Source organism: Rhyacophila brunnea, unplaced genomic scaffold, assembly GCF_057557595.1.
Source record: "Rhyacophila brunnea isolate RB1 unplaced genomic scaffold, BYU_Rbru_1.0 scaffold_145, whole genome shotgun sequence".
Classification (NCBI taxonomy): Eukaryota; Metazoa; Arthropoda; class Insecta; order Trichoptera; family Rhyacophilidae; genus Rhyacophila; species Rhyacophila brunnea.
Genome location: NW_028232801.1, coordinates 14,338 through 28,910, shown reverse-complemented (window position 1 = coordinate 28,910; position 14,573 = coordinate 14,338). Strand labels below are relative to the sequence as shown.

General features: G+C 28.7%; 1 non-coding gene across 1 annotated transcript; it reads left to right on the top strand.

The window, feature by feature from the left end:
• Positions 1–13,316: 13,316 nt before the first annotated feature.
• Positions 13,317–13,388, top strand: TRNAF-GAA (transfer RNA phenylalanine (anticodon GAA)). The gene has a single exon. It is a non-coding gene; the product is annotated as a tRNA-Phe (tRNA).
• The last annotated feature ends 1,185 nt before the right edge of the window (positions 13,389–14,573 follow it).

Sequence of the window (14,573 nt, the reverse complement as noted above, 5' to 3'; positions counted from 1 at the left end):
TCAGCTGGATTATGATGGCAAATAATACCTAGCTTATTGAAACAATTTTGTTAAAATTTAAAAATCATCCATTTCTGAAACAGTTTGAGAAGATTAAAAAAATAAAACTGATGGTAAAGGAAACAGGAATGACTGAAGAAAGTGGAAAAGTTGAAAATAAAAATGGTCAAAATACATCAAGTAAGGCTGCAGATGATAAGACAACTACTGACTCTACAAAACCATCATCAGGCTCACACCGTAGATCAACAACAATTACATTTCTAGGATTTTCTATCTTACTCTTCTTAATGTTTTTAGCCACAACTGAATACCTGTTTGATTGTAGTGTAATGTTAAATAGAAAAATGCTAATAATCACCATATTAGTTGTAATATTACCAGTAGTTTGCTTGGTTATCAAAGATAAACAAATAGCCAAATATACCTGCTATGCTCTTCTGTGTCTGGAAATTCTTTTGTTAATATATCTTACTTATTATAGAAATCGGGTCTATATATTTTATATTCAAAATGATCAGAGTGTCACTGAGGAAGATATGTATAGCCTAGAAAAATACATTGGGGTGCCTTCAGCAGTTGTCATTTTTACTGGACCAGGTGCAAAGGAAACAATTAAAAATTTAGCAAACTATGATAAAGTATTTAAACAATTTATTGATCGTAACAAAGATCCCAAGTATACAATCCAAATTACAGAGCAATTGAAGACAAGCAAATTGGAAAAAAGACTATCTGGCTTTGTAGAAAATGTAGTTATTTTATATGCAGTTGAGTTTTCGGAAGCTAAACGAAAAGAAAAGGGCGTGATAAGGTTGGGTAGTAGTTAATTGAGAGTGTATCAGGTCTTTACATTTGATGATGATACACAATAAAATGGATGCTGGAAAATCAATAAATTGAAGAAATTTACCTAAATAATACTGAAAAATAACATTGATCACCAAAATATAAAGAATATAATTTTATGCAAAAGTTAATATTAATTTATATTTTTTTACTACTATGTACATTGCTAAATCTAGAATCATTAACTCCTTTCGAAACCTTTACTACCTTTCCAATAGTTTCAATAAGATCTATTGGATCGAATGGTTTATAAATTACACCGTTAATTCCTATAAATGTTTTGAACAGAGAATCCGATGAAGTATGTGACTCTGTACTTAAAACAATTGGAATTTTTCTATTAATGGATCTGATGGTTGTAATGACATTTTGAACATCTGGAATTTCTCCGCTAACTAAAATAGCATCAAAAAGATCGCATTGATAAAACTTAGAAAACTCTCCAGTACCCTCGACTGTGGATACTTCAAAACCTGCATTCCTTAAAAAAATATTTGCAAAATCAGAACTTCCAGCATTTTCCTCTGCTACTAGAATCCTGACTCCTGAAAACTCAACCATTTTCTTCCTATTTGGCATTAGCTCCCTTACAATTTCTCTAAGGCAAATCAATTCCCTATGCACCATTTCCATCTGTCTCGTCAAAGCAGCCATGGAATTTATTAAATAATTATTAAACATCGTAGAGTGCTGGTCATCTTCAAAATATGTATCTTCTGATTCTGAATTTATATTGTTTGAAATATTTTGGGATTGGATTTTTGGGGATCTCTTTATATCTCCAACTGACCTCTTTCTTGTAATCTTTGCCATAAGATCCATTCTACCTGCAATAAAATAGTCATTACCAAACTCCCAAACATTTTCTCCATATAAGCTTTTTATATCTTCGTCACTTTTAATTTTATGAAAATCATATTTGTTTAACTGTCTCACAAATGAACTCAGGTTTGTATGTTTAAAGTGGTAAGGTAGAACATGCGTACTAAATTCTGTCGGGTCGATAATTATGAAACTGTTCCCAGCAGGAGCCCAACGAATGAATTGAAATGAGTGAGGATCTTCAAGAATATTATTAAGCTTTCCAATGAAGGCAGAAATCCCAGCTCCAGAAATTCCCATGCAGGGTACTTAATTTATTCGGAAATATTTTTTAGGAGTTTGAATCTTTTGAAATTTAATTAGAATAATCAACAAGAAAATGTAAAGTTAAGAAAATGATGAAATAATATTAAAGATGTAAAGAGTTAACCATATTAGTTAATTGGAAGTTCATTTCTGTTTATAGGTATATTAAACTTTTTTTGAAGATTTTGAAAAATCTTTAGTTAAAATCTTATTAATTTAAAACGAAAATTGATAATTCAATTTAACAAATTTGATAAATTTTGATGAGTAAGTAAAACTCTTTCGAAATAAAACGTTAAGAAAACTTGTCTTTTCATGGAAACTAATTCAAAGTCTATGATAAATCAACTGTTTTAGCTAGTTAAACACGCACAAGTAAAAGAAAGTACCACAATAAAAGTCTAACCATATCAGTTTAAAAATTAACTTAGTTAAATCTTCGCGATTAATATAATATGGAATCCGGACCATATAACTAACTTACACCCCTGATGCTGTTTAAAAACCATTTTCCATAAACAACAAAGACTGTTTCAAGATTCCTATCTGATTTGCTCATTTATTCTTCGGGAAGTTACAATTTTATCAAAATGAATGGGTAAAAAGTTTACTAAAACATTGAGATAAATTTGCGGAAAAATCATTTTAAATTTAACAATCATAAAAATCAGAAGAAGTACATCACCATAAAATGAATAACTAACAATAAGTAAATTTAATAAATATAATTCACAGATAGGATTTGATCATCGTCAAAATGATATCTATTACTCATTATCACTTAAAGAACAATCAATAATATAACTTAGTGGGAGAACACTACTTGTTCAAAGAGATTATTAGAAAACCATAATCAGCTATAGAGTATCATTTATGTAATCACACTTTATTCAGCTTTAAAGGTTTTTATGACAAATAATTTTCTTTACCACAAAATATTCAATTTTATCACTAATCCATTTTCAACACCTATAAATAAGCAGTTGTTTGACAGTACAATCCCACTAATGTATATTTTTTCATTCTTGAACAGTTCAAATTCATCTAATTCTGTACAGAAAACTGTTCCAAATTCAGTTTGCACGAGTTGAAGCAAAGTCAATTGTTTTAATTTTCCATAATAATCTCGGAATCCCTGTATAGTTCCATCATAAAAATTTAGAAAATACCTTACTGCTCTTCTCTTAACATCTCTTTCATTTTCGAATATATAGATTTTCGAATGCTTCATTTCATTTTGATTAAAATAATACAATACTCCATGATCATTGTTGTATATAATTTTAGTAATTCCATATGATGTTTTAACATCTTTAAAATCTAACAGATCAGAATCGACTGAAACTAACCGTCCATTCCGATTTAGAATAAAATAGAAATACTTGTCGAGATAAAAAGCCATGGTCAAATCCACAACCGGGTACTGAAACTGTTTAGATTTCAAACCATCACCAGTATAAATTCTATAGCCATCAGTATAAACAAGAGCTTTTAAACTCACTGAGTTTTTTAAAGTTGCAAATTTAATAACCAGAGCTCGTTCATTTAGTATCCTAAAGTTTTGCATTCCAGCTAGCAAATCAAATTCAAAGATTACCAGCTTCCCATTCTTAAATAATGCAGTTACTTCAAAAGCATTGCTTGAATTCAACGAAACACTTAATTGAATAATTGGGCCATAGGCAAATTCCAGCCTACCAACCTCATTTAGTTCGAAATCCAATACGAGTAGAATAGATTCCGACGGATGAAAATTAAATAAGTTTTGGGGGTCACTAGAATCTTTTAGTCCTACGAATGTATACTCACCACAATGATCTATGGTATTTATATTTTTTTCAAGCTTTTTGCATGTAAATGTATCACATCGAAATGTATCTGAGGGATAAATTCTGTCAAGTAAATTTTTTTCTCCTTGAAAATAAATTGAAGAATTTTTAGATTTAATAAAGCTACTATCAATATCTTCACCATTTTTCAACTTTGCATAAATATCTCTAAAACTTTTTCCAGACTTTTGAATTTCTACAAATGGATTTTTGAACTTTCTATCTCGATAAGCATCATTTGTAGTAATACTTTCATTTATGGCAGTAGAAGTAGAAGCTGACTTCGATGCGACTCTTCTCTTGATAGAGTGTTTACCTTTTCTGGTTTTATCCAGTGCTGTAATATCTGTTTGCTTAATATCGGAAGAGATATTTGAGCTAATTATGGAAGAATCCATTTGATCATCCAAAGCAATAGTAAAATCGCCATTGAAAGAGTCTAATGCTTCTGTTGGGTTTGGGCTAGTAGGTCTTTCTCTGGGGTTATCGTATGTAGTTGGTTCTTCAGAATTTGTTAAAAATTTGGAATTCGCATGTAAAATACTAGTCACTCTATTCAAAAGATTTTCTTCAGTTTCTTTTAACTTGCTTATTCTAATCTGATATTTGTTAATTGCAGTATTTTTTTGTATTTTCTGCTTTTCGGTACCCGAATGCAAACTATCCTTCAAATTATTGATTTTATCTTCAAGTTTTTCCATTTTTTCACCGTTATTAATAATTTGAAAGTTCTTTCTGCTGAACCGTCCTAAATCATAACTTCCCAACTCCTTATAAATTCTACACTCATCAATGTTAATATCAATGGAAATCAAATGATTTCTAAGAACTGGACATATCTTTGACACCTGTAGCATTGTTGATATTGATTCATTTGGCATACAATCGTTTTTAGAAATAACTTCTATTTCATTTCCTAACACTAGGGTATCATTCACATATGTATCTTCAGTGCTTGATTTACAAGTTGTGCTTATAATTCTAGTGGATTCTTCTTGCAAAGGATTTAGAGATTCGCTTATTTTATCGATGGTGATAGAAGAATCTTCTGTATTATCATATTGTTTTAATTCATCAGAGTAGTTTTCATCATTAAGTTTCTTTGATTCTTGTACTTTTGATATTTTGAATTTTTTTTCTAAGGCCGCCATTTGAAGGAATAAAAAATAATTTTTATGTTAATAGAAAGACTTTTAAAACTTTAATAATGATCCATCCATATCTTATGCTCTTGTAAATCCTATGAATTTAGAATTATAAAATGATAAACATATATACCCAATAGAGCGATTACCGAGCATTGCACAACTTTTGAAAGATGATTGGCTTTTCAGTGTAAAAACTACCCCAAATGATTCCTAAAAATAGTCAAAAGAGTATAGATCTGGAGCTTTTAGAACTCGGTAATAAACCTGCTGAAGTGTCAGATTTTATTTTTAAAGAAATGACACCAAACAACTGCATTGATGCATTTATTTTGGAACAAAGATATTTCGATGATACTGGAATAATGAAAAGTGAACTGTTAGACCTTTTTTTGAGCAACAGAACTTCATTTGTTTGTAAAGTAGCCCATGAAAAATGCAGCAAAGTTATTGGATTTGTGAAATGCCAATTTTTTAAAAAAGATTCTACAATCATTATCAATGTTTTATGTGTTGATGCAGGTTTTAGACGCAAACATATTGGTACTAAGTTGATTAAACTAGTGATACAGCGTGGGAGTGTTCTAAAATGTAAAAATATTTCATTATTGGTTTCTATATCTAATGAGGGAGCACAAGCATTTTATACAAAAATGGGGTTTGCCAAAGAATCACTAATTGAAAATGTTTATTTTGATAATTCATCAGCTTGGAAAATGAATTATGAAATACAGTGAATGGAGTTTTATTTTGGCAATAGAAGAAGTAATGAATATTACCTATCGCCATAGATCATGAAAAATATTGCAACAGTTGAATATTGTATATAATAGACCATAGATGATCATTAATTAAAGTAAATGTATAATTTGACTCCTTAACTGCTATGGGTGAAATTTCCTCATTTTTAAGGGTGTCAAATGATTTTTTGTTTATAATATCCCTTAACTCTAAATTTTGGATTCCAAAATCCCTTTATTAATGAGAATAAGCTTTTTCAATCTACAGCTATTTCACACAGTTATGATACTTATTGTTAAATCTTCTGATAATGGAGCTCAAATTATAGATAGTTTGGATGGAATAGTTAATGGGCTAATTTTTGAAAAGCTTATGTGTATTAATCCGATATTAAAGGACCAATGCGATTTTTATTACGATAATAAAAATATAGTGAGTGGTCAAAGTACTTCAATAAGCAGATCACAATTGACTTCAATAAATAACCTTTTGAATTGTATAGAAACTACAATATGGTATATTAATAAACTTACAGAGGATAATAGTGAATTATTGATAAATTTAACAAAAGATATTCAAGGGGGTGAAGAGTTTAGGCAGCTGGTAGAAGATATTCAAAAGAGTAAAGAATTTATGGAGGTAATAGAAGATATTCAAGGGATAAGACTATTAGTTAAACAATCACAATCATTAGGAGTTGAAAATTGATTATAGTATATTCTATGGTCAATTCATAGAAACTAAATTATTGGGTCATTACTGTTTTTAATGTCTCTCTATCTCTGATATATACTTGCATCAATTAAAGTTCAACTTATCGGGTCTCATTGGCTATTTTTTTAATCAACATCTCGATGAATTATATTGATATTTCTAGTTCTTAATTGAAGGTACTTGAATGTTGCTATTGTATAATGATTAAAAGTAGCATATATCTATGATGATATAGAATAAATCTATTTGTATTAACTTGCAAAATTTTGTTTATCGACAAGAGTTAAGAGTGTTATATCCTTGTTATTTCTTATTTAAATAAATACTTAGACGAGTCAAGATAACACCTCAATGCCTAGACATTTGCTAAAATTTCTCGTTAGATCATTATCTTTGAGAGATAATAACTATTTTACCACTCTCAAAAATTCACATTTATTCAGATTTTTTGCCCTACGTACTATTTAACATAATATTTTTTATAAATATTTTTATTAAAAACCCCATTTCATGGACGATTTAACAGTGGAAGAAATTATTTCTTCCAACTTTAAAGGAGATATTTCAGTAGAAGATGTGAAATCGAAACTTGAAGATGTAAGAATGAAGCAAGATGCCTACAATCAAGTAATTATTAAAATATTGAAAAACAATTACATAAGAAATGATTGTCCGGGAAATAACTGTGGAAAACTACTTATTCTTGACCAGCTATTGGATGAATCCTTTACAAGAGAAATTGTTCATATTAAAGCCATGGAACAACAGGATCCATTTAGGAACAAATACTCAGCACATAATAATGCAATAGATTTCTTTTTTGAGATTAAAAATTGTCCATCATACTTGCAATATCAGGAGATATTGAACAAAGAAGATTTAAAATTATTCATTAAAATATACTGTGAAATGAATGGGTTAAGCCTAATTATAGATGAAGAGGTGATAGATTTTGTAGAGGAGATGATGAAAAAAGCTTTAGATGATTTAATGATAAGTAGTTGAAACTATATGATAAATTGTCTAATGAATCTCCTGTTTTTGTATAATATACTTCTATATGCAAACCATAATTAATTCATAAAAACATATAGAAAGGATTTTGTAACAATATCATTTTATTGTAAATTGCAGTAGGGCATTATACCCATTTTAAATTACCCTGGTTAAGTTGATGTATATTCCTTAGTTATTTTATAAATTTCTTCCAATTTCAGGTCTCCTTGACGAGCTTCGTAAATAACTTGCCAATCATTTTTAATATCAATAATTCTTAATAGTCCATCAGATGCATTTTCTTCTAATAAATTTGGATCAGTCAACAAGAATTCACCTAAAATCCCAAAGGATTTTACTTCTCTAAATCGATAATTCTTAAGAAGTGAAATTTTTCCAAAAACGGTTTGAAGTCCCCTAAAAAACAGATCAAAAATATTTCCAGAGTTTTGAACAATTAAAAGCTCGATGTATATATTCATAAAATTAGTATGTGAAGTATTTGAAATAATACTTTGCAGAATATTTAGAATATTTGGTACATGCTCATAAACACTTTGACTAAATTCTATTCCAAGATTATTGTCTGTACCATCAAGTATAACATAGCTACTTTCTTCATTAGTTTTTCTAATTTTTAGTGATATTTCTATCTCTGTTTCAAGATTAGTTACAGAAACTGATGCCTCTGCCTGGACATTCCTGGTATCCATAATAGAAATGGGTCTAGAATTGTTTAAAGTGCGCAAATCCATTCGATTTGGAATGGAACTTCGTACAAAAGAAATCTCATCTGAATTAATCATGGATAGAAGGATTAAATAAAAGTAGGTTTAAAAGAATTTTAAGATTGAATTTCTTATCATTATAGTCAATAAAAGGATATTTGGAGCTACGTATTACCATACTATCTTATTATTACCATATTATATATTCCTTAAAGTATGTATCGTAAGTGGAAACCATTTGACAATGTACTGAAAAAGTATTGCGTGTATTACCTACTTTATTATTCTTACCTGAATAATCTATTTTTATTAAACGCTTTTTAAGTTTTGTCATTTATTATTTTGGATAACCTTTGAAAACTTGCTATCATTAGTTTAGACCATTATAATTTTCATTAAGTACTTGCATGGCAATAAATAAGAGAACATGCATTAATGGTTCTATAACAATGATAGCATAAAAAATGCTTCTATTAGATATCTGAGTTTTTAAGGTATAAAATTAGCACTTTTTCAAGCCAATGTCTAATGACTATTTCTTATTTTCCATTCTTTATTTTCTATTTCTTTTTAATCCCATTTAAAGTGTTGCCAAAAATAAACAGCTTTACTCAGCAATTTTTTAAAAACGTTAAAGAGGAAATATATAAAAAGCCACAATTGAAAATGGAAGTCGATCTGATCAGTTCTAAAATTAATAAAATTCGTAAGAAGTTAAGTCCAATTTTGGACTTGAATTTAGAAGAATTTAGTTGTAGCAGAATATATAAAAAAACATATTTTGACCAAGAATATAATCTGAATGAAAATGATCCGGTTGATAATAAAATCATGTCTTTTGGTGAAAAAATCATTCAAGGAACGCAAAATATTTTCAATAAGTTTTTTGTAAATTTTAATCCGATTAAAATATTGTCAAAAGATAGCCTATCTATAGGAAACAGACAGATTACAGATTATTTTAAACTGAAGCATATAGAAGATACTATATTGCCCAAAACACTTGCTAGTTGTTTTAATTATGAGGATTGTAGAGTAGAAAATTTAAAAAAATGGAGAAATCTAATGATAGAAGAGTTTAAAAAGTATAGTAAAGTATTAGAGATTTCACACAAATCAAACAAAGATTTCCTAATATTTTCTAAAATTGCAGATTTAAGAAATATTAAAGTTGAACAAATTTTAATGAAAAATCTTAGAAAAACAATCGCAATTTCTTTTGAAGTTACAATATATTTAGAACTAGCTGCTGGAGGAATATGGAATAAGGATTTTATTGAAAAAAATTATTCATGTACTGGAGAATTTATTAAAAGGGATAGAGAATGGGAAATGAGTGATTTTGCTTATGAAAAGTTATAACTTTGTTAACATAAGATATTAATTTGCCTTATTTATTTCATTGAATCAAGTCCTTTATTGCTTTGTAACACAATAATCCTCCAAAAATCATAGAAATGAAACTTAAAAATGATTAGAATTTTTTTAATCCAAAGACCTTCAAATACATGACAGAGGGAATATAAAACATGATTGTGCTACAAATAAATGAAATCAGTGGTGATATAAATTTCGAATGGATTAAATAGTGGTGAACAACAACAACTATTGTAGTTAACATAATCACTTTTAAAGTAAAGACCAAAAGCGATATTAAAAATGTGGCAGTAGGAAGTACAGAATATCTATGGATGGATGAAGTAAGTGGAGATTCTGTATTGTGCTTGTAAGCCATAGCATTAGCGCTCAATGAATTATTCGCCAAGGTTGAAGCTGTGTTAGGCCTTAATTCCTGAGCTACTAAGTTTTTTCTAGATTTTATCACATTTTCACTAATTTCGACTGCTTGGATTTTTTCTACTACACTGTCTATGCCAATATTCATTTCTTGTTCATCACAATTTTGGTTGGCTTCATTGGAACTTTTTAAATTTGATAACCTCTGCTTCATCTCAAAAGAACTTATAAAAACTCCACATATTTTTTCAAATCGAACTCTTAAATCAATAAAACACAGTGGAAACCCTAGGAGTGTAATCGCAATGAAAACTATTGCAAGAACCTGTTTATGTGGGCCAGAAATAGACTCTATCCACATCAATCCACAATTAGGATAAGCTCTATATCCTGTATAACCAATGAAAATATATGTAAAAATACTAATAAAGCAGGAAATCAACAATGTGATAATGTTGAGAGTTCTATTAGAGTTCTCTTTTAAATCATGCTTTAAACCTGATGACTAATTGGGTAAGACTATACAATAATGAGAGCAAAAAGATAATGCAATAAGGCTAATGTCAGAAAGAATATTGTCATTTTCTACAAATTGGTGGATTACATTCTGAGGATTCTTCAAGCATTCTATGAATGTTGTACATGCTAAGATGAATACTACACATAGTCCGATATAGTTAGCAAACTCAAGCTGATTAAATTTATTGAAGAATAAATTTATAGATATTAATAAAACCATTAGAATGACTTTTTTGTTCGAAACTTTACAAATATCCAGCATTTTTAATATCATTTCTATATAATAAAGAATACATACTAAAGAGATCAAGAAAATACCAACATATGTATAACCATACACAGACTTGCCAAATAATTCAAATGATAAACATTCAAAATCTCCTATAGAATTTAAGCCGATATCTGGATTTGGGATGGATTCGAATTCGAACAAATCATTACCCATTGTATTGTCTTTATTAGATAGTTTATTTTTCGATACCATACCATTATTGGTAGAATCGACAGATTTATTGCTTTTTTCTATTCTTCTTCTAGAATAAACTTCAAATAAAAGATACTGTGTAATTGTACTAAACACACCTCCCAAAAGCACAATAATTACCGTAGTGGCAGTATATCCATTTCTACTGAATATACCGGGTAGATACATTAGTGTAGTTCCAAGAACAATTTTTGAAAAGTTGAGACTTGTTTTGAGAATTGATGACATAAATGGTAAATTATTTTTAAAAACAAATATAATGTATAGTTTACAATTGTAATAAATGTTAGAATTATGGATGGATTAGCGATTAATATAAGAGTAAAATTTAGAAATTAGAATGATCGTAAGATTCATATATTTTAGTCTATATAACAGCTGATCTATAATACGCCATTTATCAATACCAAGTGAGAGTAATGTACTACAGTTTATAATATTATGAACCTAGATGAGAGATATTAAGAACAAACATAAGGAACATAAATAGATAATAAAATATAATTAACCCCAATATAGTGATTACCATAAAGAGCATAAATCAATAAGCAATTACTTTGCAAAACATTTCAGGTATATTTCTCCATAGGATCAAAAAAACTATATACACTTTCTATTTTGAAGTCACTATTAATAGATATGGATAACACAGATTGATGGAAAGGACCATTTTTGAACCACATAGAAGTTTTAAAGAAAATGAAAGATCCAAAAAAGATCAATAGATTTTTTAGACAAACTATCGTCAACTAACCAATGAATTATACGCAATGATAGTAGTGCAAGAACAAAATCTAATTCTTCACTATTAATATAGCTGTATATTTACAGAATCCAAGCTTTGCAATTTTAATCCGTAAAGTATAGAGGCTTCGGTTTTTTTCACAAAAATTTTTAGCCCATATGGATTCTCTCTCAGATAATAAAGTTACAGAAATAACAATTAATGCTCGTCGTCTTGCGCTTCCTTGTAAAAAAAACAAGAAGGCTTCTGGCGTTGTCCACAACTTAAAAAAGTTTATTGCCAAGCAATGGAAGACCGATATTCCGGTTTATATTTCTGAAGATCTTAACAAAAAGATTTGGAGTCGTGGTAATTTTGGAGCCATGGGTCGAATTAGAGTGCGTGTTGAAAAGACGAATTGCTTGTCGAATCCAGAGCAGAGATGTCTGAGGGTTTCATTAGTTGAAGTTAGTTCATTCAAGAATTTGAAAGATGCTGTGGTGACAGCTGATGAATAAATTTGGCTTAATTTTATTTTTCAAAGTGTATTTTGGAACATTTAAATTCTTACAATAATTAGCTTTTAAGAATTGCTTTCCAATCCTAAATCTTTTTATTTCTGACTTGCTAATAAGATTCTTAGAAATTAAACATTCTCAGCTACTAGTAACCCAGATATGGAGTTAGAGCTTTCCAAAATTCTTGCAAAGACGATGCATAACAGTTATAAGAGAAAAGAAATCCAAGATAGAATGGAAAGAATCATCTTACGCATTGACAATCAACAAAATCCAGAAACAAATTCAGCAGCTGTTCGAAAAGTTAGGATGGAGTTGGAGGAAATTAGAAAACAGTTCTATGGATTGAAATAATAATTCATTCTAAAGATACTACTATATTTCAAGTGTATTTGTCAATTTAGTGCTCAATAAACTTTTCTTTTTTGAGAATAATATGTTTAATCGAAAATCCATGGTATTATTACTAGTTGGAGAGGCTATGGGCTCACTTTAATTCCCGAAAAGTTACTCTTCATTTTTTATTTTAAAAAAAGATTCTCAATTCCTACTGTTATCTAGACAATTTCTTTGTGTTCATACTTTTTACAATCTTTATTCTACATTTATTCCACCATCCTGTTTCATCTTAATTAAAATAACTTTTCTTTGCATTTTATCGTAAACTAGATATATCGTGGAGTTTTGAATTCCATATTTATAAATAACAGAATTTTTTGTTTTTACACACCATTCAAGAAGGTTCTTAAAGTATTCAATATACTCGCATGTATCTGTTGAATTCTTGGAAAGAAGAAATATCATGTATGAAATATCTGATAAAACCGTATTTAACGAAACTGTCTTAAAATCTTTCATTGTTATTGCGGAAAAATCTGAATTAATAAATTCCATTTCAAGTATAGAAATAAAAAACCTCAAAGGCTTCGGTAATTTGATATTTTTTTTATCAAATTTAGTTGATTTACAGGAATATGCAGATATTTCTACTTCTTTTCCAGGTTCCATTTCAGCCAATTTCTTAAAAAGTGAATTTGTTTGTAAGAGACTCGACATTTGAATAAATTTCATAAGGGATCATAAATCAGGAGAATTAAAAAACTCAATTTATTCCATAAACTAAACGAATAAGTTATTGCATAGTTTTAATAAATCTGTAAAGGTTTAAAGAACTATTTTTCAAACTCATAAGTCCAAACCGCATGGGGTTTTAGCTCAGTGGGAGAGCACCAGACTGAAGCTCTGTAGGTCCCGGGTTCAATCCCTGGAAACCCCATTTTTATTCATTTGTAAACCTTTAACTAATTTTCATCCATAAAGAAAGCTTTTTATTGTATGTGGTTGGAGTATCTATTCAACACAGTCGAATATTTTTTTCAAATGCTGACTTCTTTTTTTGATAATCAACTTAAATTGTTCAAAATTTATTTGTGTTGTATATTCTTCAATTTCTGCAAACGTTTTATCCACTATATTTTGTAATTTCCAATTTTCCATCTCATTAGAGTTTAATTGTTTTAATAACTCAAAAAGTTCATTACTTGATATCATTCCATCGGAGTCTACATCATAAATATCAAAAATAAATTGTAGCTTTTCATCTAAGTTGTTTGAATTCATAAATTTAGTCAGGTCGTTTAAGAGATCATCTAAAAAAATCTTTGAATCAACAGAATATTTCTTCACCAAAATATTGGCTATTGGATTCATCTTTAATTTTGGGATACCCATTATATCAGATTTCTTTATGTATTTAATTCGGTTCTCATCCATTAATAGGGGTGTAGTTTATAGGGTTATTAATAATTTTAAGGAGCTAATGAGATAATTTATGCCACATAATAGATTACTGATATATCCAATAGAATATATACAAAATAGTTGAAATATTTAAAGTGACACAATCAAACTTCTATTATTATGTAGAATTTAGAAATGAAGGACTGCAATTGTATTTAAATGATATTGGTCAGTTATACATAACTAAACCATACAAATAAGAATGATTATAATGAATAAGTGATAGAACTAAAATATCAACTTTTGTACAATAACTACTAAGTTATAACATAAACTGAAACAGCTAACAAATAATAATTTTAATCAAAACAATCAAATTCTTAAAGCAAGAATTTATTAATAGTAAACTATCTTTTAAAAATTGTTTCTAGCTTAGATTTTATCTCCAAAGCAGTTCTTTTGGTAATAAATAAATCATTCATCTTTTTTGTGATATCAGTAATTTTTGTCTTACTTTTCGACAAAAGAGTATTAAGTCGCTTTAGACTTTTTATTTCTTCTTCTTTCCACTCAGATTCCACAGGCTTTCTACGTTTAATCCTTGGATCTTTTTTTAATGCTAGTTTTACTAATTCCTGAACTCTATGCATATCTTGCGTTTTTTTCTTTAAATTCATTTCTTTGTTTTTTGCCATGTTGTATCTTCTGTTTGAGCCACTCT